The 26,155-nt window shown below is 34.2% G+C and overlaps 1 protein-coding gene across 2 annotated transcripts in view; it reads right to left on the bottom strand.

Annotated features, from left to right (window-relative positions):
• LOC127984465 (kelch-like protein 29) overlaps positions 1–14,654 on the bottom strand; it is a 234,322-nt gene extending 219,668 nt beyond the window's left edge. For both annotated transcript variants that reach the window (XM_052587112.1, XM_052587113.1), the window contains exon 1: positions 14,408–14,654. The gene's annotated coding sequence lies outside the window, so the exon portion shown is untranslated. The remainder of the gene's footprint in view (positions 1–14,407) is intronic.
• Between the last annotated feature and the right edge of the window lie 11,501 nt (positions 14,655–26,155).

Raw genomic sequence — 26,155 nt, 5'->3', positions numbered from 1 at the left:
GTATGTATATATTGCCACTTAAATATGAAGCAGCACATCACTTTTCAACATTAAAATGTTTCTCGAGGGGCAAATTAGAATATTAGAAGGATTTCTGAAGGACCATGTGACACTGAAGACTGGAATAGATGCTGAAAATTCAATTCATCAAGGAACAATACACTAAGCATGCAACAAAATGTTAAATTGTCAACTATGTTACCTGTATTGTTTGTTTGTAAAATAACTGACTGACTTTCTTTGTAATATCAAAATGGTGTTTAAAGGTTCATTAAGCGATTTTTACCAAACAATGGTAAACCCCAACAGGACCTCGCCCTTATTTTGAAATCTCCGCCCCACACGTATGTACACAACCATGGCAACAATGATCACAGAAACAAGTGAAGATGAAACAAGCATAGGGGAGAGTGGGGCACAAAGTAACACTTTTTCACTTTCTCAGTTTGTGTACATCCACACCGGGTTCGGAATATAATTTTTTTTCACAGTAATTTTACACTCGTCTAGTATAAATATGTCGCTTTGTTTCATAATTACAGTTTATACGTTTTTCTTTATCTACCCTCAAAACATGGAAGTAAAATGTGACAACATGCCCCATAGGTGGGGTACAATGTTACATCTAAGGGGCACGTTGTAACATGGCCATATGACAGGTTAAAATGTTATCTGATCGAATTAAAAAAATATATACATGACAAACTAAAATATTTTATTAATAGAATAAAATAGTTTATTTTTTTCAAATAAAATAATGCAGTATTTTAAGAATTAAAATTAACCAGATTGTAGAGTTTGACAATGAACACATTGCAATCAATGCTTGGGAGGACCCATATAAATGAGAAAAAATGCATTGTATGTCTTGAAATAATAAATTCTAAACATTAAACTGACTAAACATTGACTGTCAGTCTTTATTCACCTGTTTCTCTTTGTTTCTCGTTAAAATTAATTAAAATAAATAGTGTAAATTACATCGCTACTGTCATAGAACAGCACATTTTAACACGTGTTACAACGGCCCCATCTGCTCAGGTGGAATTTAAAACTGGTTAGTGTCTTCTGCTAGTTATCAAAGCATTAAAAAAAACATCTGAACTACTAAATAACAGATTGGAGATTAAAATAAAAGCAGATTTGTCTAATTTTAAATTAATTAAAAAAAACGGGTCTAACAGTTTTGGTCGTTCAGTGTGTGGTGTGCAGCCACACGGCAATATCAACACATCACACACGAACCGATTTGACTCCCGAGCATTCCCAGGTCAGACGGGAAATCTCGCAAAATCGAGATCAAACGTGACTTCAGAGTAAACAATCATGGCAGACGAAGAGGATGCAGTGGCCATAGTTTGTGCTTTGTTTTTAACGGAAAAAAAAACATAAGAAAAACAAGAAAAGGCGATGGTCAAAGAGGTGGAGACAACGCGAGCATGGACTATACTTGCTACTTCATGATATGGAGGAAAGTTGTTGTTTTCTCTCATAGAAATGTTGTTACGTACTACACAGATTAATAACCGTTGAAATAAACGTTCATATATCCGTTTCCATGTACTCTGGTGGACTGCAGTTGTGGATGTAGTTATGCCCATCGACTTTATTTGTATTTGTTATATTATATACGCCGGCTGTTTTGATTTTGTTTCCCGGTACTTACTCACCGCCTCGTCACCTCGCTTTCTGATTGGCTACACGCCACAGTCCACAGGCTGCGTGATTGTTTGTCCTCAGGGGACACCACACACGAGAATAAAATCGGGCAAAATAAATCCAACATGTTGGATATCCCCGATTTAAGATCAGAGCGGTCCCGACGTTCTTCCGAGCAGAAGAGAGCAGTCTTAACACACCACACATGGCAGGAATATTTGATCAGATTATTTTACGATAATCGGAGCATCCTAAGATTGTCGGAAGGGGTGAATCGGGGCTAAAATCAGCCTAATTATCCTGCCGTGTGAACCAGTCTTTACTCACCTATCAAAAAGAAGCAACGCAACAAGACATGCCTTCTTACTTCCGATTGGCTACAAGTGTGTTTTGGGACTCAGTCCAAAAGTGTTTTTTAAAAATCGCTTAGTGCACCTTTAATGATTAAGCAGATAAATTACACTGATATATAAATATTATATATATATATATATATATATATATATATATATATATATATATATATATATATATATATATATATATATATATATATATATAGTACAGACCAAAATTACTATTTTTAATGTTTTTGAAAGAAGTTTCTTCTGCTCATCAAGCCTGCATTTATTTGATCAAAAATACAGAAAACTTTTTAATATTGTGAAATATTATTACAATTTAAAATAATTGTTTTTAAATTTATTATACTTTAAATTAGCATTTATTTCTGTGATGCAAAGCTGAAATTTTAGGATCATTATCAGATGATCCTTCAGAAATCATTCTAATATGATGATTCATTATCAAAGTTGGAAAAAGTTCTGCTGCATAATATTTTTTCAGAACATGTCATACTTTAAGATACTTTGATGAATAAAAAGTAAAAAAAAAAAAAAAAAAAAAAGAAGCTATGTTTTTAAAATATAAATATTTTGTAATAACAATATACACTATTGGTCAGTAATTTGGGGTCAGTCATTTTTTTCTTTCTTTTTTTAAATAAAATCAATACTTTTATTCAGCAAGGATGTGTTAAATTGATAAAAAGTGATAGTAAAGAAAATATATTATTAGAATATATATTATTAGAATTTTATTTTTATTTTGAATAGATGGAGTTCTTTTTAACCTTTTATTCATCAAATATATTAGACAGCAGAACTGTTTCCAACACTCATAATAAATCAGAATATTAGAATGATTTCTAAATGATCATGTGATAGACTGGATGTTACATGTGACACTGAAGGCTGGCGTAATGATGCTGAAAATTCAGCTTTGCATCACAGGAATAAATTATTTTTTAAAGTATATTCAAATAGAAAACTATTATTTTAAGTTTTAATAATATTTCACAATATTACAGTTTTTTCTGTATTTTTGATCAAATAAATGCAAGCTTGATGAGCAGAAGAAACTTCTTTCAAAAACATTAAAAATAGTAATGTTTCCAAACTTTTGGTCTGTACTGTGTGTGTGTATGTGTATATTATATATATATATATATATATATATATATATATATATATATATATATATAAACATGTAGGAGTTCCAGTTACTGCAGGAAGAATTTAGGACGGGGTTTCAGCCCAGCACGACAGAAGTACAAATTTCTACCACATACACCCTCAAAGCAACTAATAACAGTGGACATTTGCTCATTTTATCTCCATAATTGTGCTCCCTGCCGCCTGCATTTCTTAATGAAGACAGCAACGTATAATTTCCTAAAGCATATTATTCAAATACAGCACGACAGTGGCAGCACCACCCTCGAGATGAGGTCCCTACCCGAATCATCTCACTTTCTCCGATTGTGCTTCTCTCCAACCGCGCTACTAATTTTCACTGAACTACATTTGGGAGGCACAAATTGTCTGTGACACTTCCAAATTCATCATCAACGTTAATAGCGCACAGCATAATCGGCTCGGTACAAAAGGAAATCAGAGCAAAGTACCATGATCAAATTATTCAATTGTGAAAAGGGCCATAAATACTAGTTGTAAACAGGAACAAATGTACTATCCGCAATTTAAAGAAGCAGTTCAGCACTGAAGCCAGTTCCTCCTGCTAGCAGACGGTTTCACCCAGCTAAAAGTTCATGTTATGCAAATGAACAGGAACGTCTAGTAGCGACCTCCGATGTGAACGTGGCACAATGTTACTGCTTGGCTTGTCTCTGGCCCAAAAACAAACCGCTGCACTCTGACTAAACTTTCAGAAAAAGGAAACCGCCTGAAGCAAATAATTCCATCATAAATGGATATCAGAGACATGAATACGATTACATGCCTTCTGAGGTGCGCTGATTGCTTTTGATGAAAGCGATGAAGAGTCTTTAATGACACGTCTGTAGCTGTACGATTGAGTCAGAAACCCTCATTCCTGTTATCATTTCCCTCGGTGCACCCTGATGATTATACAAAAACTCATGCAGAAACGAGTGGATTGGAATTTGGGTAGGACAACTTAAAACAACATTGGGAATGAATTTAAAGTGACAAAAATAATATTTTGCTCACCATCATGTTGTTCAAAAACTGTGTGACTTACTTTCTTCTGTTGAACACAAAAACAGATGTTTCACAGAATGTCCCAGCTGCTCTTTTTCCCACAGTATGAACGGGAAAAGGAGGAAGCACCATAAAAGTATCCATATGTAATGCATAAAGTACACCATATTTAAAGTCTCCAGAAGCCATGTGAACAGATTATCTGAGGATTGAGAAATATTGTGGATTTTCAACAAATAATTACTTAAAATTTGGTCTTTTCCACTCACATAAAGCTGTGAGACAGAAGTAAAGTATAAAAGGAGTAAAAATATTTTTAAAAGACCTATCTTATGCTCAGCTAGGCTACATTCTTTTGTTTAAAAATACTGTAAAAGAAGAAGTAGTGTGAAATATTATTACAATTTAAGATATAGGTTTTCTGTTAGAATTTATTTTTGTATATTTATATTTTTTATTTTTTCAAAGCTGAATTTTCTAGCATCATTACTTCAGTGTCACATGATCCTTCAGAATTCATTTTAATATGATGAATAGCTGCTTAAGAAACATTTCTGATTATCAATGTTGACAACAGTTGTGCTGCTTAATATTTTCATGGACATTATATTTTATGTTTATGTTTTCACGACTCTTTAATGTGTAAAAAGTTCAAAAGAACAGCATTTATTTGAAATAGAAATCTTTTGCAAAATTATGAATGCCACTTTCAATCAATTTAATGCATCCTTGCTGCATAAAATTAATTTCTTTCGAAAAAAATAATTTTCATGCTATGGTGGATATTCAGCCAATGACAAAACAGACGCATGGCTTTTTCCGAAGCTCAACAGTGTGAAAAACTATTCACATTTGCATAGAAAAGAGCCACTTGGACATTCTACAAAACAAATCATTCTGTGGGCCAAAGACAGACAGACAGTTTGTGAACCACATGAGGGCCAGTAACATTTCTGACTGAACTAACTAAACAAAACATGCCAATATTTCCTTTTTTATATACATGTTTTCACCAACAGTCATACACAGAACATGGCAAGCCCTAGTAAAACCTGTCATTATTTTCTGACCCTCATGTCATTCCAAACCATGTCTATTTCTTCCTTTAAACACAAAATATGATATTTTGAAGAATGTTGGTAGCCAAACAGATGCCAGTAGTCAATGACTTCCATAGTATTTTCTTCCCTACCACTTCCACAAAAAAAAATCTTCTTTAGTGTCAAACAGAAGAAAGAAACTCATACAGGTTTGGAGGGCAAATGCATGATAGAGTTTTATTTTGGGGCGGACTACCCCTTTAAAGCAATACCATGCTAAGCTAGCATACAACTTCATAAAACAGACTACATCATTCATAACCAGGAATGGCCAGCAGGTTTAGAGAGCTTTAGTTAACAGTGGATGCTAAACAGGTTCATATTAAAGCATATGTTAATGTCCATCATGACCCCAGAGGGGCAGTATTTAGTGGCTAGTTTCCCAGCTACGACAGGCCGGTCCACAGAGGCAAAGTGCATCTAGGAAAATCATAAATCATCAGGCGCTGTTTTGCACCTGAACTCTCTCTAATGCCCTAGATAGAGCAGCTATCCTTGAAGGCAGATTCAATTATTTAACAAGCAAATAAATTTTTACATTATGCCCAAGCACGCAACGTCTCGCAGTAGCGCCATGTCTGACAATTTGTTTCCATCTGAAACATTTAGAGAGAAGTAATTTTACTTGATAATGGTCACACAGAATGCAAATAGAGGATGTAACGCTGAAGAAAGGAATAAAATGGAGAGGAGAGGGAGCGTGCTGAAGATCTGAAACACAAAGCGGTCAGGTGTGAGAGAGAGGGATTTGAGAGCGGCCCGCTTACCCTCCACCCTGCTGGGTATCAGTGCTGCCGGGAGGGGCTCTGTGTCACGGCTGGAGATTATAGGCTCTGATAAGCACTACATTCACTGGTCATTAAGCCAATGTACAAGTGCTTTGATTCAGCCGGGCGAGTCTATTTTTAAACAAACACTGACTTCTGATTTTCTAGTGAAGTCATAGGTCTCAAACTAGGGAATGAGCTCGGGTTGGCGTGTAATTGCTAGCATAGTGTGAGAAAATACAATATAGAATCAAAACTGACTAGTGTTATATACTTTATAATTGTCTTTCTTTGGTTACAGTTCATCAGTGCATGCTGTTCGAAAGAGAAAAATCTTATGCTTTTAAATTGATTTCTGCACAATACAATGTACAACCGAAACAAATCAATACATTCAAGCCATCCAAGACCAAACATTTATTTTCTGATTCCCATTATTATAAAACCAATCATTTTAATGTACTCATTCTCATTTAATTTAGTAATAATAATAATAATAATAATACATTAATTGACAAACATATATGTTATCATTATTAGTCACTTTTATTAACTTAATTTACTTATAATTATGTACATTATAATTAGTAGTATTATAAAATAAATGTAAATATACCAACATGTAAATTTAAATTATTTTTATAATTAATTTATTATTATTATTATTTTTATAATTAATTTATTATTATTATTATTATTATTATTATTATTATTATTATACTCATTCTAATTTTATAATTATAATTATTATTGTTTTATTGTATTTATAATAATGTTTTATAATAAGAACAACTAATTTAATAACAAGACCAACAATATTATTTTACATAGAGTACATTAAATTTATTCTATTACATAATTTATTAATAATAAATGTTGTCAACTTACTATGTAAAACAATTATACCTAATACAATATAAAAAATAGAATAATAATAGTTATTATAAAATAAAATTTTATAAAATATTATTTTTTTTAACAATGTAATATCCACCAGGCATAAATGGTACTTCAGATTGCCTACAAAAGTTACAGCGTGTCTTCTAAACAACCTACACAAATTGAAGCATTATTTACGTCCGTAGAACAAACTCTTTGGGATGTGTTACATGCCACACTTTACACTTTATCCCTAACATTAAATTTGAGTGATTTACTAGCCGTTTACTATGCAAACACAACAAATAACATCACATCAAATCCCAAAGGACACGATGAAATCCCATGCTACATTATTTCCCATTAACCATGACTTTTCCTCAGAAATGTCACATTACGGATATTAAATGCATTGGCACTTTTAAATTAAAATGCAAATGCTCTTTCATGCAGTCGCTAACATCTATGAATGTAAAATCTGATTTCAGAGTTCATCAGTGATCCGGCGCTGTTAAAAGCACTTTACAGTCGCCAATCCAACACGACCACGCTGAGTTTTAAAGCAAAATCCAGTTTCAAAACAGATGGAGAGAGCAAAGCTCTGCGAATCTACAGAGCGGCGGGGGTTGAAGGTGACAGCTCGAACAGGGTATGGATAGCAGACAACAGTCTCTAATGGCTCGGAAACTGTGCAGTTCGCTCAAGGCCCTTTGCCCTCCACATTAGCAAGTATATTACTCCATTTGCTTTGGCTCTGAGCTGAATATTCCGCATACTAATTCTCATCACAGACTCTGACTTTCACTCAGCCATGGATTCCCAACTGGCTTAAGTCCACAAATTATGAAGCAGTCTAACGTGGTCTCTCGCTGATTTGACCTCTCTGTGTGGCTCAATTGAGGCATTGCATTTGTCTTGTCAGCAGTTAGACTGTGGTTTCCATCTCATCTGTTTGTTTAAGGCCGGTTCGGGCTGCCAGTGCATCCTCACGGGTTTCGGTCTATATATGGCCTTGGCATGCCAGGAGTCCTGCTGCATATTTACACACTCATGCAAATCTAGATTCACACACATTGCCAAGGTTTAATCATTGGTATCATGCTATGCATTTCTAGTTCTAACGGATTCAAATTGTCCTAAATTGGGCATTTTTTCATGCTTAACTTCTGAATCATCATGTACAGTCAAACTGAAGTGAGCATGCATCATCACCTCAGATCTTTTAAAAAATTTTAACATGCAACTTTAAAAGTATTTTATGCTCATCAATGCTGCATTTATGTGATCTGAAATACAGTAAAAATAGTATTATTGTGAAATATTATTGCAATTTCAAAAGTGTCTTTTCTATTTGAATATGCTTTAAAATTTAATTTATTTCTGTGAAGAAATGGTGAATTTTCAGCACCATTACTCCAGTCTTCAGTTTCACATTGTTCCGAAATGCTAATTTTCTGCTCAAGAAATATTTATTCTAATTATAAATGTTGAAAACATTAATGCCACTTAAAATTTTGTAGAAATTGTTTTCAGTTTTTTTTTTTTTTTTTTTGACGTAGGCTATATAAAGTTCAGAAGAAAAGCATTTATTTGAAACAGAAACCTTTTGTAACAACATAAAATGTTTTGTCACATTTAAAAATAAACTTTAATACATCCTTGCTAAATAAAAACAATAATTGCTTCTTACTGCCCCAAAAAATGATATAATGTACATGTATAAGAGAAACAAATATAAAACAGTAAATTCTTCTAAATACAATAAAATAAAATGAATGTTTATAACATTCCTGCTGAATTTGATCAATTACCAAATAGATCGTCCATTATTTAACATGATCGATTACTCAGGATGAAGTAGCAGACACCACACTGAATTTGCATTAAAAAAATTACAAACAGCTCATTTTAAAAACACAGCCCTTCACATAGGATTTATCCCAAAACATGAAGACAGCTTTCTTATAGGCTAAAAAAGGCTGCTCCCTTGACTCTTTTTTGCCGTTTATAGAGTGTAAGGATGTCAAAGAGACGGGTGTGATTCTCAGGACACTCTTTCAATGAAATCTGTCAGCTAGTACAGACACGTTATGCAGAGCATTAAACCTATTCTGACCTTTCCCTACCAGTGGAAAACCCATTTAAGGTGTTTACATGACCTCGCATGTCGTTAACTTAATAAGGTTTAATATAATGGATGTGAACTCGCTGATTAGACAACCTACAAAAACAACTTCCTCCTGCTTTTCCTTCCTCGGCAGTGTAACTGGCCACCAAATTCACACTATTTGCATCTACTCATTTATTTGACGAACACTGTGCCGTTTGGTTTAGCGTGCATTAGCAAATTCCAGACAAAACATTCAGTGCAGACAGGTAATTCATCAAATCACAAACAACACCTCGAGCCTAAGTAATTAATAAATATTTTGCCTTGGCAGTGCAAGATCAAAATAACGTGACGAATGACATACATGACAGACGTTTTCGACAAAACTGCAGTCGAGAAACTGACGCACCCCTCCATCTTCTAAATCAGGATCTGCTTTAGTTTCATTACCTTTACACAATTCACCACCATAAACAGACTGCAAATGCCATATCAATAAAACATACTAATGTAGATCTTCAAATGTTAAACAATAACATCTCTGCGTCCTTATTTTTATATTATAAACATGCATGACACAGAACTGCTGCCCGGATTGTTTTATATAAACATGAACCCACATTTTCCAGGCAGTTCGCCTGAGGTCAGAAGAGATAATGCATCATAATAGACAGCCACGCTAAAAGATGTGGGAAATTATGCAATGTAGCACCAGGCGGGGGCGTTTCTCCTTTTATAATACTGTTCTGAACATAAATGGATATAAAATCATCTTTACCTGGAGTACAGAGTTGTTCACAAGCTGTTCACAGCTGCTTTGTTGCAGGAAAATGATAGAAGACATTTGCAAGTTTTGTTTCCATATTAATGGTTAATTCGTGAATCTGGCAACACTAGTCTAAATGGTGTTCATTTCGTTAACGAAAACTAGGACGAAAGATATTCACTAATGGCATTATTAAACATGAACTGTGACTACATCAACATGCAACTTCATTGACGAAAAAAATAAAAATGAGTAAAATGTAGAAAAAATGTGTATGCATGGTTGCCAGATATTACAGAAAGTGTTTAAATCCTTCTATTAGAGCTCCACTGTATAACTTTACCCTTGCAACCTGGCAACCCTTTGTGCATACGCGCTCTCTAACACTACAGAATACACTGATGATCTGAAAACATGTAGTTTAGAGATCTCCATCATATATTACTTCATCACTACGTATATTGTTTGCAAATGAGGTTGCTGAAAAAAAATGGACTTACGCATTCTTAGTGGCACAAAATGAAGACATTTATTGTGGTTTTAATATAAAGACATGAATATAATTTGGCATTATTGTAATTACTATTGTTTAAGCTTCACTGGTTTTCATAATGAAGAGACTGTGCTTATATTTATGATAACATAACAAATCAAGAAACTAGATGATGTAAAATAAACCCTGTGTCTGATTCAATTTAAAAGTGGAATTAATATTAGAAATGTCACTGTTTTAGTTTTTTTGTTTTGTTTTTAGTTTTTGTAGAGACTGTGCCTATATTTATGATAATATAATAAATCAGGAAACTACATAATGTAAAATAAACCATGTGTATGATAAAAAAATAATTTAAAAAAAGACAATTGATTTAGGGCAAAGACAGAAACAATCAGCTAACAAAATCAGATAGAAAACACAAATGACTTGACGGTAGGGATGTAACGATTAACTGCGAGCCGTTTAAAATCTATTTAAATATGGTGGTGCTAAACAAATCCTGATTCATTTAGGGGTAGGAGTTTATATGAATGTATGTCTGAGAGGAACTCACTGTCTTTACAAAAGTTTAGATGGTATTTTTTCTTTTCATCTTGCCTCTGTATAATGCACATTAAAGTTCATAAGTGCAGCTCTGCTTTGTTTACAGCGGAAACCAAGGAAACTCTTTAAGCGCCACCTGCTGGCAGAGAGTGAATCTGCGTCTCGTTCAGCTCGTCTGCCGTTTCAGTTTCATGCAGATATATTTTATGTATAGTTTCACAAAAATTATGTCGAACCATTGTGTTTTTGCTTCAAATTTCTAAATCATACAGTCTAATTCAGATTAAAAACTGCTCATGTTGCATCTTTGTTTGGATCATGTTTAAAATGCAGTGGTTGCAGTGGTCATTTTAAATGAAAGAGCACTGACAAAGCCTTAGTTGTTTACATGAAGAGATTTATTTTATTTTTTATTATGTTATTTATCCGAGTCACAATATATATATATATATATATATTTTTTTTTTTAACAAAATGAGATTCAAGACAAATTATAAATTAAATGTGTCCTTTTATTATTGCTTGGATATAACACTATAATATAAATATACTAATATAGCACTTTTAAAGGACACATTTAATGTATAATTTGTCTTAAATCATCATTTAGTTAAAAAATATATATTGTGGATGGAATTGAACCATGAAATCAAAACCGTGAATCGAATCGTGAGTTGAGTGAATCTTACATCCCTACTTGACGGCTGAATTATTATCCGAGAAAATGAATCTCAGGTTGGCAATCTTCACTGACACATAAGGATTTATCAGTAATATTTGACTGGGGCACAGAGGTAAAAAGGGTCTAGTGATGCCTCTGGCACTAAGTGGATCTGTCCTCGGCTCTCAAGAAATCAAGCATTTATGCTCTCAATCTGAAATTAAATCCAAAGTGCTTTATAACCGGGACCTCACCTGTACCAGCCTTCCCGCACCGATCCTCTCCACTCATAACAACATACCCAGAAGGTATCTATATCCTCAAAATAATAAAACCGCCTCGCTCTCGAAAAGAAATTCTCATCTCAGTCTTAAAAAAGCTGCAGAAAGCTATCCCTGCTTCAATATTCTACTACTCTGAAAACATATTAGCGCTGCCAAGGCAAAACCTCTCATTCTTTGTTCTTCCTTTTGTACTTGCTTTCAAAACATATTGATTTGGAGAAGAAAAGGATGGACCACTATGACAGGTGTCCTGACATTTTATCCTACCCGTCAGATTTTCCTACTAGGGTTTATTGCGCATGCGCACATTAATATTGCGTCCTTTTTCTCATGCTGAACAACAATTTTGTATGTATCTGCATTACTGTAAGGGTAGGTTTAGGGTTGGGTAGATGTAGACTTTAATAAAACACAATCGAATAGGTAGAAATAAATATTTACTGTCGGTTTCCTGTAGCTGTATCTCTTCTAGCTACAACCGCGAATATAACACATAATAACTGTATTTGGACTATTGTAAGGGTAGGTTTAGGGTTGTGGTAGGTGAAGACGTTAATAAACCATCATTTCAAAGGTAGCATTTTACGTTGTCGAATTGTACTACCATCTGTTTTAATGAGAGGTAGCAAAATCTGACAGGACAGGACAAATCGACAGAACACCGGCACCACAACACTCTGAACATATGACCTAAATGTGGACCAAAATATCACTAAACATAGTTCATCCTTGAGAGCATTCGGCCATATTTCTGCACTCGTTTCGTACTACTGGAAGTGTCAAAACATTGACAGGTTGTGTGCGTGTGCGACTGCTCAGAGTCCAAACTGTAAGCCTTTAATCCGGCCCATGTTCCAAGCTGCTACCTGATACATTTGCCAATGTTATCAATGTCTGCATCTGCAAACATGACAGCACTGCTATTACACTGAGACCCACTGCTGCTGCGACCGAATCCACACTCCTGTGTGTGCATGAGAACACATACATGGCACGACACGGATTATCCTGACGACACGGGGCAAGCAGGTCGAGTGTTATGTGTGTAGTGACGTGTGAAATACGTTTACATAGAGAGACAGCTGACCTCTGAGATAACACTGAACACACTTACACATGCACTGTTGTAGCATCTGCACATGCAATCATTTTTACGATCTGTAATAGTCCCGTAACGTAGCCTGGTAGGGGTAAATTCAGATTGCGTTTGTGTACCCACTGCCAAATAGTCAGAACACTATGTTTTTCTTTGCATAACAGCCTACGGGTTCAACAAAAGCTTCCTACTGTAACAGCCTCCCTTATGATATTGTACCAATCAATAAGGATATGCATGGGAAACAAAACTCAAATCAGGGCTCTAGGAGATCTACTTTCCTGCAGAGTTTAGTTTCAACAAAGGATTTTCAAGGTTCTGCAACCAAAAAGGCGCCCATTGGGGTTTTTGGATTGGCCTGTAAAATAAAAATGTTGTTTACATCAGTCAATGTTTTAATTCTTTTTAAATAATAAATATATTTAATATTTTATTTACATTTATATTGTAGATATGGTATGGACTGAAATGTAAAAACAAATATCAGTAAGTACTTTATTCTGTACACACATATTATGCATATATTATGTTTAAATATGGATTAAATAACTTATTGGCAAAACTAGTTTTGTTTCGCAGTGCATATTTGAGTAATTTTTCACTGTGTTTAATTATTTTTGTATATAATATGATTTTAATATAATACTTTAATACAACTATTATATATATAATTTTTTTTTTTTTTTTTTTTTTTTTGTTACTTAAAAATTATATTAAAACATTAAGTATTTCTGTTATTATATAATAAACAAATCATATGAAATAATTATATATAATTTTTGGACGCTTTGCCTAATCTAAGAACAGAAAAAAAAAACATTAAACAAACACTACAGTAGAAATACGAAGCCAGAACACTGTAAATGATCTTTTTCCTCAAATAACTAGGCTACGTGTACATTAACACTAATTTAGTAAAACGGAATGCTTGATAATGTAATTCATTAAGTCGTTAAACAAAAATAATCTGTCACTGGTTTTAAACCTTTTATAAATAAATAATACTAATAATAAAGGTAGACAACGCCTGCTGTAAACAAACACCTGACGCAGGTGGTCAATGGTTGCGTCTCCAAACCTAGAGAGCTGTCTACCTACACAACATTATGGGGCATTTAAGGTTTCAGTTCACATATATTGGCAATAAAAGTCAAGCTGGAAAAGTTGGGAGAAGCAACCATGGACTTTTGGTTCACTTTAAGGGTTGAAACTAAACTACCCATGCAGGTAGATCTCCAGCCTCTCAGGCCGAACGAAAAAACGAGTATTTGAAGTATCCAGAACAAAAGCATCATCCATGTGGTCCAAGTGACCCAATCCAGTGTTTGCTATTAAAATCCCAGGAGGAAGTTTTCCCACATCCAGCAGAAGAGGGTGGCGCACACAAACACCTTCACCGAACGCGCGCGCCTGGCATGTGCCAATCTGCCACTAGAACGCGCACGTGACATAACAGCGCTCCATGCAATAATAATGTACCGCTGCCATCCTCGTCATCAGCAGCAGCAGCATCTCCAGCCTCACCTCCAGATCGAGTTGTCCAGTGATACCAGGCGCCTGTCCTTGTTTCTCAGATGTGGACGCTGTTCCTCAGGCGCTAGCGGTTGTTTGTTCGCATGGCGCGGTAAAGTGTGTTCCGGCGTCTCCTCGCATCAGCAGCAGGTGTGTTTCTCTCTCTTTGTGCGCTGAAATGAGTTGGTCCTGGGAGTTGAAAGATGCTGTCCGCACACAGAGACGCGAGTGAATGCTGCTCCGCTCTCTCCCAGCTGATACTTTACTCCACATAAGCGCCTCCCTCTTACAGCGCCGTGAGCTCCGACTGCGCGTTTGCGCGAGAATCAGCGGCACCTACTGGCGAAATGTGGAAGTGCAGCAAATTAACTCCTCTCCAACAGAATTCCTATTATATTTTTCTTCTCTTACAAAATGTCAAAATGCTTTTGTTATAAATTAAAAAATGCATCTAAAACACATGCATGGGGAAACAACAGAAACATTTAGTCATATTTCTTGTGAATTTTATGAAAAAGACTAGATCAACTATTTAATTTACATTAATTTTCAAATAAAAATATAATCCCTATAGAATATGAGATAAGCATCCAGACATGTACATACACTACCATTCAAATATTTAATTGAATTTGATTATTTTATTGTATTGCCGATTGAAAGATTTCTTACATTCAGCAAGGCTGCATTACATTGATTAAAAGTGACATTAAATAAATGAAATGTTACAAAAGGTTTTTATTACAAATGCTGTTCTTTTAAACTTTGCATTCAAAGAATATTATAATAGAAAACAGTTGTTTTAATTTGTAATAATATTCACAATATTTTACACAACATGTTTTTACAGTACCAAATAAATGCAGCCTTGGTTAGCACGAGAGATTTCTTCCAAAAACTTAAATTACTCACATACTTTGAACACCAGTTTGCATGTATTAGATACAAGTGTAATAAATATGAGAAATATTTCAAACAAAACTTAAATGATATCACATTGAATATTTAGGATTCACAGCTTTGCCGTAATCAACCATTTTCCTTACTGTAATTCCCTTCATTCCTATCAATGTGTTAATGTGGTTGAATTCAGTTCTAAATGACACAAATGTGTTTTTAATATTAATATTTAATATATGACACATGTTGTTTTTTAGACACTATTAAAGAACAATAACATACTCCCAGTTCACTTGATTGATGTGCAATTAAAGAGAGTGCATTTGTCACACATTTGTCAGGTACTGCGGCTGGCACAGCAATGCCCAGTGTGGCACAGCGATTAATTATGGATTATATACACAATTCATCTGGTGGTGATACTGTAAACATCTTTCCAATGACACCCAGTAAATGCACACAGTCAATTCTGTGACGTGAGGTGGTTGTTGGTTTAAATACCACAGCCTGTAATCAGTAACAATGTAAGGTTAAAGGTATCAGCTGAATGAAAATCACTATTCATTTCAGAAGCATGTTCCTGGTTAATGTTGTGTATGCTTTATCAAATCAACCAATGAAACCATTAGTCGCTCGAGGGCTTGTTTAAACCCCCCTCATCCTCCAGTTGTGTTCTCCAAACCCAAGGGAAGGAAATGGAATACACACTGATATCTGCTGATTTTTCTCTAAAGTGGCAATTGGAACCTACATATATAATACATCACAAATGTTTAAAAATTGAAGGTTTGCTCTCATTAATAATAAACCACAACTAGTGGGCCAAAGGTGGTGAGATCTCTGATTTGCTCCCTGTCACGTATGCACAGAGACTGGCCTAACAGCACGCCTGCAGTTTATGGATATGTATGCAGCTCTGTTTGAGAAGGAATAGCTCCAGGGCCACAGCGCAACACTGCATGCACTTGGTCCGGATCCGCTGGACCCGAACGTGTTTTTCCAAGTGACCGCTGCTTGAGTTTGGAGCCTCAGCACGTAACGTGCCGCTGCCTCTGGTCATGCGTGCAGCTTCATTTCTTTGTTTTTCCGGCAACTTTCAGTTAGGACTCTGATTCTGGACCTGATTTAGTGGATGCCTGTAAAAAGGCACTGCATAAACACCGTATATGTTCTTGCATGATCTGTATTTGTTCAGAAGAGTGTAATAAATTAGAAATATCATAAATGTACTGATTATTTAAGATTCCCTGCTTGCTTTGACCAACAGTTGTAGTTTCTCCTGTATATACAGTGGGGATCGAAAGTTTGGGCACCTTTGCAGAATCTGTGAAAATGCGAGTAATTTTCAAAAAATAAGAGAGATCATACTAAATGCATGTTATATATTATTTAGTACTGTCCTGAGTAAGATATTGTACATAAAAGATAATAACATTTAGTCCACAAGACAAAAAAAAAATGCTGAAATTATTAAAATAATCCCACTCAAAAGTTTGGGAACCCTTGGTTCTTAGTACTGTGTTCTGTTACCTGATGATCCTCGACTGTTTTTCTGTTTTGTGATGGTTGTGCATGAGTCCCTTGTTTGTTCTGAACAGTTAAACTGAGCAGCGTTTTTACCAGCATTTACCTTGATCTTCAAATTCCAAAAGTTTTCACCCCCCAGCCCTTAATGCATCTTGTTTGCTTCTGGAGCATCAGTGAATGTTTGAATCTTTTTAAATAGTTGTGTTTGAGTCCCTCAAATGTCCTCAGTGTGATAAGATGCATCTCAAAATCATAAAGTCACTGCTGGAAAGGGTTCGACTATTGCAAAGATGCTGGAAAACTGAAGAATCTGCAGGACCTTAAATATTTTTCTGAAGAACAGTTCTCAGTTTAACTGTTCAGAACAAACAAGGGACTCATGCACAACCATCACAAAACAGAAAGACAGTCGAGGATCATCAGGTGACCACACGGAGTATTAAGAACCAAGGGTTCCCAAACTTTTGAGTGGGGTTATTTTAATAATTTCAGCAATGTTTTTGTCTTGTGGACTAAATGTTAATATCTTTTATGTACAATATCTTACTCAGGACAGTACTAAAAAAAAAATAACATGCATTTAGTATGATCTCTGTTATTTTTTGAAAATTACTCATATTTTCACAGATTCTGCAAGGGGTGCCCAAACTTTCAAGCCCCACTGTATATTCCTGTCTACAGTTTCTACTGATGGTTTAATGTGGTCATATTCAGTTTTAAATGGTGCAAAATGTTTCCAGCACTGACTATTTACAATTATTAACATAAAAGTGTCAGATAAATGTTGTATTTGAAGGAACTATTAAAGAAGAAGATTATACTGACACTTTACTTGATTATACATTACTGTTTTACTAATGTAAAATGAGAATAAAAGCCATATAAAAAAACACACAATAGCATGCAGACAACTACATAAAATTCCATTCAAAAGTTTAATTCTAAAACATAAAAATCAGCAAAGATGCATTAAATTGACATTAAATAAATGTATACTGTAATGTATATATATATATATATATATATATATATATATATATATATATATATATAAACATTAATTTTATTAAGGTTTCCAACTGTTATTGACATTAATATATTTTTTTTTACATTAATAATAAAATAATAAACAAATCAATACATTAGAATGATTTCTGGAGGATCATGTGAAAGAAGACTAGAGTGATAACTTATGAAAATTCAGCTTTGCATCACAGAAATAAATTACAATTTAAAAGATTTTTTTTTTTAAATCAATTATTTTAAAATGCAATAATATACCATAATATAACTTTTTGGTCACATAAGTGCAACCTTGATGACCATAGGATAATTCCTTCAAAAGGATTGCTTATACATCAATATGAAAAACACACAAAAAAGCCCACTTTTATGATCTAATCAATTTCTGATGCATTCACTCAAGTCCCATCTCACTTTTTTTCTTGTTAAATATTCTATTTAATTCAAAAAAGACAAAATCTGTCACATTAAAATGGGTTTTATATGCCGTTTCATGTCGACTTTGAAGCAATTCCTCATAAAGCTCCTCAAATAGATCTTCTTTAAAAAGACAGGCCGTTCTTGCATTCAAAGGACTTCCTGCAAATGCTCTATAAGGTCCATTGCTTTCTGCACATACAGGTCAATTTTCATTAGATGCATGGAAAAAGAAAGACACGGAGATCCAAATAGCATCTAAATTGCTGACTGCCCCGTTAGTCCATGTTCCATTATAGAGCTGGACAGAGCCATCCGGATAATTGGTCACCAGAGGAAAAGCCTCACCTGTATGGTGGGATTGTCCAGCTCTCGTTCACTAACAACTTCATCCATCTGCAAGCGGCTAGTTTAATGTACCGCTGGGCTCTGACCTTTGCTTCCGCTCAGAAAGCAGATCTGTGAACAGGATCAGACTCATGTTAATGGACCAGTTCATTATTTGCTCAGCCTCATGTCACTCCAAACCCTTATACTGTTCTTTTTCTGTATTGCACAAGTTGTATATGGATCGCTTTTATGGATCTTTATAGAGCTTGACAGACATGGATGAAGATTCGTTAGACATGCTTATTCTGGAAACTAAAGCGCATGCAAGTTTTGGATGGGCATGAAGCAATTCATACTGTAAATAACTGGCAGCAAATACTTAAATATTTAAGTGAACAGCTTCTTCCAAACAAAACCTTTCAAAAGTTTGGAGTTTCTTTAAAGAAATGAATAGTTATTTTAACAAGGATGAATTAAATGGATCAAGAGTAACACACACACACACACACACACACACACACATACATATATATATATATATATATATATATATATATATATATATATATATATATATATATATATATATATATATATATATATATATACACACACACACACATATACATTAGACATAAAATGATTAATAAAATCATATATATATTTGTGTGGGTATGAATTTCAAATTTTCATTTTATGTCTAATAAATAATTGTATTTTTTATTGTACTGTACTGTGCTGTTATATTATTATTATTTTCTATTATCTAATTTTACAGTCTTCTTTAGTGACAATAAGGACAGTTAGAATTCTCCAAAATATTTCCATTTCAGATAAATGTTGTTTTTTAAACTGTTTTCAACACTGATATTAATAAATGTTCCTAAAGTGACAAATTTTTATATTAGAATGATTTCTGCAGGATCATGTGACTCTGAAGACTGGCGTAATGATGCTGAAAATTCACCTTTGCATCACCGGAATAAATTAATTTTTTTAATATATTCGAATAGAAAGCAGTAATTTAAAATTGTAGTATTATTTCACGATTTACTCAACAAAATTGTATTAAATAAAGGCAGCATTATTGAGTAAAAGAGACTTCTTTAAAAATAAAGTATTTAGATGTATGCTTGATTAAAACACTGCAAGCCTTTCAGAATGAAATCACTTGCTGCTTTGGCTAAAAACCTCCAGATATTGATCTCATGCATTTGTAGGAAAAGTTTCCAGTTGTTTGAAAAGACTCTGAAAGAAACTTTTCTAGTGGCTTGATGCTTCTTTTCATGCATGTCATTGCAGCTTAAAATAAACTTGAAAAGATCCATCTTTTGCATCAAAGTGTATTTGTGCATGAGTATTTCCATCTCTGCTATGTAGACTGACCATAAAAGCATGCAAAGAGTCTCTGTAAAAAGATCAGACACTGTTTTCACACTGGACTGCATGTTACAGCAGGTTCCCGGAGTTGTTTGCGATGTTGTCTTCACGGTGAAGTTATATGCTTGAAATGCTATTTTGAATTCAAAATCACATATGCTCATTAATGTTCAGAACATGTATAAAAACATCCATTAGAACAGCACACCACAAGAGGCTGATCAAGGACACCCTAAACCTCAGTTGAGATATTCTCAGATTCAAAAGGAGCACTTCATAAAGCGACCACCAGCACGATGAAGAGTGGTCCTTAAACATTCCAGCAAAACCCTTGTGTGCCGAGACATTAATTGGAGGCTTTTGTGGAGGCTTTAAGAATGGAATAGACAACCCTTAATCCACTCCACACAACCGTCCTCCTGCAGCCTGCATCTAATGTGTGATCAATACGGCAAGTGACTACTGTTAGCTGCAATTAGGAGACAATGCTTACCGTTTGCTATTTTCAGCATTTCCCATCTAGAGGAAGTGCAACAGGGAGGATAATTGCGTATTGACAAAAAAGATACACACATGCTCCAGTACTGTCATCGTGTGGCTTCAGCAGGGCTGGTTACTGACCGTTTAAATGGCCCACGTGAAAGCAAAACCACCAGTACGGCTGACAAAACGTGTGATGAAGATGAATGAAGAAACTAGCAATTACCTTTTCAGTGAGTGCTGAAACTGAACACATTTCTCTTCATCTTAGATGCTTCTCGTCTGAAAAACTGCAAAAAAAGAAGCAATATTGACAGAATAGCTGAAATTAAATGTGCAGAGCAGCTCACATCATTTGCTCCAGGTTGAATTTGTTAAAAATGCTTTCAGTAAAACCTGATTGCAGAAATGATCTATAGGGATTTTAATATAAAATACACTCAAATCACATGCACACACACACACACGTTGTTGGCACCTATTTTATAACACATGCAAATTATTCTCTAAAAATATATAGAAAGAGAGCTACCAGCTGTTTGCATTTAATATAATAGGTCTCATTTTATTAGTATTATAACAATTTATGATGTACTAATATGAGTAAAAAGAACTTTTTATTGCTTTTCATGCACAAACATGAGAGATGGATGGCAAAGCATAAAAATAATGATGAAAAATATTGAAAGTCTTTCATTTTTATTTTTATTGCGATTTCAGCTGCCCTCCTGGATACCGGTTTTTATTTCAGTTTCTATTAGACTTTTCTTTTTCATTATAAATCATGTTTGTCCTTCCTGTATTAACAATTTTGCAAAGCTTTTTCGGATTTTTTTTTAAGTAAAACATAACTGTGGTGGAATCAGCAGTTACTATTGTAAAAGGACTTTTATCTCTTACAATACACTTAGAACACTCAGCTCTTAATTAGTATTCGAGTGCACCATCTACTGGTCAATGTATATATATATATATATATATATATATATATATATATATATATATATATATATACACACACACACACACACACACACACACATTAAAAACAGTAATAATATGAAATATTACTACAATTTAAAATAAGTTTTCAAGTTAAGTAGATTTTAAAATGTAATATATTTCTCTGTTTCAAAGCTTTTTTCAGCATCTTCTTCAGTCACATGATCCTTGAGAAATCATTCTAATATGCTGATTTGATACATTATAAGAAACATTATTATCAACACTGAAAAAAATGCTTTTGTGAATCTAAATGGCTCTTCTTTTTTTCGAGTAAAAAAAAAAAGCACTTGTTATTTACTACAGTGAGACAGCACATGCATAACTCCTCTTGGATGAAACCCATGAGACCTGTGCTCTGGATTAACCAGACACTCAATAACCGATCGAATGAGTTAATGATCGAGCCGAATCACTAATGAATGGCATCCAGCTCGGATCAGCTGATCGTGTAAGTTAATGAGGAGGAGAGTGAACTAGTTCAGGATGTCAGTACCTGTATTGAGTGACCACGACCTCAAAGGAGAAACAGTAAAGAGTTGAGTAAGATCTGGATTGGACAGAGATGGGAAATGCACAGTATTGCTACAGTTACTTCACTCTGATTGGTCGATGCGGTTACAGTAGCTGCATTGTCAGAACTCAGCGTGTTTATTGACATGCAGGTTAATGAAAAGCCCGTAAACCAAATGTAAGCTGCAACGTACTGGCATATCCACGCAGGCTTTGTTTAGGATATAAAACACGCAAGGGGTGGGGGGGGGGCACTAAATGAAAATGTTAGCTCTGGCCAGCTTCCTAGATTTGGTTTGAGCAGCTTATGTCTTGGAATGAGGCAGGAAAAGAGAAATAAACACGGAGGAGCTCCGACTGCACTGCAAAATCAACATCATTCCATCGCGGGCAGTTTCCGGCACGTACTGTACGTCGAGCCCCGCTCGGCTGCTCGGTATCACAACGTTCTCTGGAGGCTGCATTCACACGTTAATGTCTGGGGCGAAAATGCTTGTGTGTGTTATTTTGTTTTTAAATAAAACAATGTAACGATGCACAGAATGAACAACCGTAATGACTGATCGAACAGGGAAAAGGCTTGGCTGTATTTGAATGGAAAGCTCCACTGCGTTCTGATTGGTGTTCAGACCCAGTGTGCTTCAAACCAACACAAAATGTAAATGTAAAATTTTTTTATAAATATACTATTAATAAAATTTACTATTTATTTTAACAAAAACATTATATTATAGTCTTTTACTTTCTTTTATATAGCAATGATTTTATAATTTTGTCTGATTGTATGATATAATTAATGTTTTAGCCTACGTCTTCCAGAAAATGTTTGTTCATTTGCCTTTACATACCCCTTGTTTCCAACTCCAGCTATTTTAGCATGTAAATATGTCATTTTATGTTAAAGAAAATTATATATATATATATATATATATATATATATATATATATATATATATATATATATATAATACATTTTTGTTTTTCAATTAAGTTTTTAGAAGGTTTAAAGATGTTTAATTTTGTTGTTATTGCTATATAATGTACTATAAAATCGGTTATTCTATTTTCCTTGTTTATTTTATGTTTTATTAAATTTTTAAAGGGGTTTATGCCTTTACAAACCCGTTTCTTGCTGCATTAGCCAACATGCTCTTATTAATGAGAACTTTTAATATTTTTTGAGTGTGCTTGTTTACATGATTTACACTTAAATAGATTCTGTTTTCATGAATAGAATTTTTTTTTAATGTTTGCTTTTGAACTCTAAATATTTGCTTATGTGCATGTTTCTACTCAGCTCCCTTTTATAATAAATTTTAAAAAGATGCAATCCCACACACCATCTATACTTGCTATCAAAGTTTATTATCACAAGCAACGTTTCAGTCAGGCATATATATATATATATATATATATATATATATATATATATTTTTTTTTTTTTTTTTTTTTTTTTTTAAATCTATAAAATAAACTTTGCTTTCAATGAAATAAAAAGCCTTTCCTCAGAAAATGCAGGAACTGTAAAATATCCTTCAGAGTTTCACTGTGATATTTACACCTTTAAAAATAATGATGTGATGTTTCTGATGATCAGCTTTAAGGGAGTGAGGGGGAACCATACATTTTTTTTATTCAGCAGTAACCTTTTCAAATAAAATGAGCCTGAAATGCATATAGACACAAATGGCACCGTACCCTAAGAAAGAACAGCATTCTTTAATCATTTTTACAAGTCTAATCGCTCTGTGCCTGTTCTTCCAGATGTCTGCATCGAGAGATTAACTACACAACCTGAATAACAGATACAAACAGAATAATAAATCCAGATACAAGAAGTGTGTAGGAAACGAATGAGAGCCGTGAACGGGTTACATTTGGGTCATATTTACACTAAATTAATACAAAAACAAAGAAATGCCGCCTGTGGAGAACATTCATGCTTGTACAATGGTTTTTAGGATGGTTTTAAGGGACTGATTTGTAGAAAATATGGCACAATTCCCGTTCGTCCACCAGGGGGCGTAAGATGAACAATGTTCAGGTGATTATCGCCCCACTGAAAGCCATTACTTCCACACTATGGTGCAGGGCCAAATTAAAAGGAGCAGAATGGGCAGTAACTGTCAACCTAATGGTGTCTTACACAGTGTGATATTCAATTTAGTCTCAGCAGTGATTAGAGAAGATTATTTCCAGAAATATTATTTATGAACACACTATGGTGTTTTATATGGATTTGCATGCACAACTATTGCCTGTTCTTATCAGATGAGAATGCTAATTAGAATAAATGTAGATTGCTTTATTAAATGGGGTCTTAGTGATGAGCCCCAGGAAATTTGAACTGAGATACGATTTTTATTTTCAGTGAAAACATGCAAATAATTCTTCAGCTTCCATGAAACTTATAAATAAACAAAACTATAGAAAAAAAATATATAAAATTATGTTTTCATTAAACATAACGTTAATTTTTAGTAAAACATAATCAAATGATGTTTTATTTACAACTTTGGAAACTGTTTTTCGTGTGTGCATCGTGTTAGCAAATAATGTGTGTGTGTGTGTGTGTATTTAATTTCAACAAGAAATTACAAATAAGTACATATTGAATAAAAAAAAAAACAATTTAAATAATAACTTGATATATTTTGGAATACCTACAAGTTGCAATTTATTTTATAACTTGGAAGGTGCTTCTAAATGGCCATAAGCACTTCAAGACACTTTAGTAGCTGCAAGGTCATGCATGCACAGGTGGATAAAACTAGATGTGCATGCATAAATGTACAAGAGCTCCATGCATTAGTTCATTGAACATGTGCCAAGTGTTGCAGCATATGCACATCTGGCACACAAATGCACTAATCTATTTTCAGCACAGCATGGCTACTGCCCACATTTAAAAAACACCCTTTTCTGGAAGTGTGGAGGCGTGTTTGTACAAGAACACATTTGCATATGTATTTAGAGGGGCTGAGTGTGAAATATCAACAGCTTTTTATATTGCATGTTGGCTCTTATAATAGAAAATGTATTTATAATATAAACTTCTGAAAAAAGAAAAGAAAAACTGCATTATTTTACAGGCAGTGTTTCAGTTGGACCATTAATGTCTAGTCCACAAGGGACACAAGTGTTAAATGTACATTGTGTGTGTTTTATGGCATGACTGCACATGACACCGAGGCTGCAGATCATAGAAAATGGGCCCAATGCACAAGGCATTAATCTGTATTTGATGGATTATTTCCCAGCAGGCTTTAGTCAGATTTAGTAGCAGTCAAGCAGAGAAATCAACGAATCTGCTGAGGGGGAAATGCTTTAGATTATGAAGTCACAGAGAGTGATGTCTGCATGTGATTTATCACAAGTCTTAATGTCCAGAAGATCAAAGGCATTAAATAATCTAAACTAGAGAGAGAACATAAACCATGAAAATCAACGGGTGTAAAAAAAAAAAAAAAAAAAAAAAAAAAAGATTTTAAAAAATAAAAAAGGGCCGGAGTATGAGTTGTGATAGATTAATATGTGGTAGGTCAATTAATCATCCATTTTGAGATTATGATCAGTATAATCTGATAATTGTGCTAATTTACAGAAGTACACTTTAACAATTTTAGATTAGATAGATAGGTAGATAGATAGGTAGATAAATACTGTGTTTTCCGTACTATAAGTCGCTTTTTTTCATAGTTTGGCTGGTCCTGCGACTTATCAAAATTAATTTGACATGAACCTAGAAAAATGAACTAAGAGACATGAACCAAGAGAAATCATTACCATCTACAGCCGTGAGAGGGCGCTCTATGCTGCAGAGTGCTCATGTAGTCTATCACTGAGCAGCATAGAGCGCCCTCTCGCGGCTGGAGACGGTAATGTTTTCTCTTGGTTCTAAATAAATTAGACTTATAGTCCAGTGTGACTTATATATGTTTTTTTCCTCATCATGACGTATTTTTTGACTGATATGATGTATTTTTGGACTGATAAGACTTATACTCAGGTGCGACTTATAGTCCAAAAAAATACGGTAGGTAGGTCGATAGATAACAACTGACACCATTTTGATACAGTATAGGTGTGTGTATTATGTAATGCTTTATATTACATTTTAACATATATACACGTGGAATATACATATAAATATTTAAAACTTAAAAGATTGGATAAAAAGATGCAGCA

The sequence above is a fragment of the Carassius gibelio genome, chromosome B20 (genome assembly GCF_023724105.1).
Source record: "Carassius gibelio isolate Cgi1373 ecotype wild population from Czech Republic chromosome B20, carGib1.2-hapl.c, whole genome shotgun sequence".
NCBI classification, from domain to species: domain Eukaryota; kingdom Metazoa; phylum Chordata; class Actinopteri; order Cypriniformes; family Cyprinidae; genus Carassius; species Carassius gibelio.
This window is presented reverse-complemented; position numbering and strand designations above follow the sequence as displayed.